Below are 1,175 nucleotides of genomic sequence, written 5' to 3'. Positions count from 1 at the left end.
CACTGTTGGAGGGTCAGTGCTGAGAGAGTGCCCCACTATCAATTGTGTTTACATAACACCTCAACTGGCCTCAGTGGCGAACATGAAGATCCCATTGCACCAGTTTGACAAGAGAAAAAGGGACCAGTCTGTTGTTGCCTCACGGGGCATCAGTGGGGAATGATTCATGGTCACAATGCAGTCTGCGGGATCTTGCTGTGCGCAGATTGGGCGCTGAGCCTGCCTCCGTGAGTGAGAGCGGCGGCACTCGAAGAGAGTGAGCGCCCCCGTCGCGGCGAGAGGCGCTAGAGAAATGCAGGTGCCGCCTCTCACCCTGGGGCTGCGGGCTTTGAGAAGGGCGGGCGGAAGCCCATACCTTATATGGTCAGTGACGTGGCCCCGGGGACGCCCCAGCTGGGTGGGCGACACAGAAACTGAATCATTCCTTTTCCTGATGTAAGTCGGTGGTAACTTACAGAAACCCTCAGTCACGTTGCAAAGTGAGTTAGTGAACCCAGGGCGCCCCGGGAGAAACCTGCACTTGAAAGAAAAGGCAATTAAAACTTCCAACAACTTTAAACCTCGGTATTTCTTGGTGGTGAGCTGTGACACTTGTAAGTGGGTCTGTGTCTCTGTCAATGCCTTTCCCTTCAATTAAGGAGCTAGAATTTCTAATTTCTTTTTTTAAGTTTTGGAAACTACTCTTCAGTATTTTTCTTACTTTTAAACCAATAACTTTTTCCTCGAGTGAATTAATCAAGTCAGATGGAATTATCTTGACATTGGGAGATGTTAAGGGACGAGTCAGTAATTGTCGAAGGTTAGTTGGGGGGGGGGAACATAGTGGTGTTGAAATAATATATATACTTTTTAAGAAAGCAGTTTGGCACGCATGCCTGACCCCCCCCCCCCCCCTTCTGTAGGGGTTGCTTTTAATTTGTGTTTGGTTGGGGCGAGATGGGGGGTGAAGGGAGATGTTTATAGTTTTTCTGAGTTAATTCTGTGAGATTGAGTGTTGGCGGGGGTAGTGGTGTCAGTTTTATTTAGCTGGAGTTGGGGGGGGTGCAGATATATGTCCAGCCCTCGACTAGGGAAAGTTACAGTTTCTGCAATAATTCAGGGAAATTCATCTGGAAGTGTGTGGCGTGTGTGTTAATTTCCCGCTAATCGTTGCTTCACCCCGGGGGGGGGGGGGG

General features: G+C 49.4%; 1 protein-coding gene across 4 annotated transcripts in view; it reads left to right on the top strand.

Moving 5' to 3' along the window:
• Positions 1-62: 62 nt before the first annotated feature.
• The window catches only part of LOC122544201 (protein BTG3-like), a 9,555-nt gene continuing 8,442 nt past the window's right edge, over positions 63-1,175 (top strand). Inside the window, exon 1 of one of the 4 annotated variants that reach the window (XM_043683257.1) lies at positions 63-435. The gene's annotated coding sequence lies outside the window, so the exon portion shown is untranslated. The other 3 variants (XM_043683255.1, XM_043683256.1, XM_043683254.1) reach the window with 3 other exon arrangements.

This window comes from Chiloscyllium plagiosum, chromosome 47, assembly GCF_004010195.1.
Source record: "Chiloscyllium plagiosum isolate BGI_BamShark_2017 chromosome 47, ASM401019v2, whole genome shotgun sequence".
Classification (NCBI taxonomy): domain Eukaryota; kingdom Metazoa; phylum Chordata; class Chondrichthyes; order Orectolobiformes; family Hemiscylliidae; genus Chiloscyllium; species Chiloscyllium plagiosum.
The sequence above is the reverse complement of the archived record's forward strand: the minus strand, read 5'-3'. Positions and strand labels throughout refer to the sequence as shown.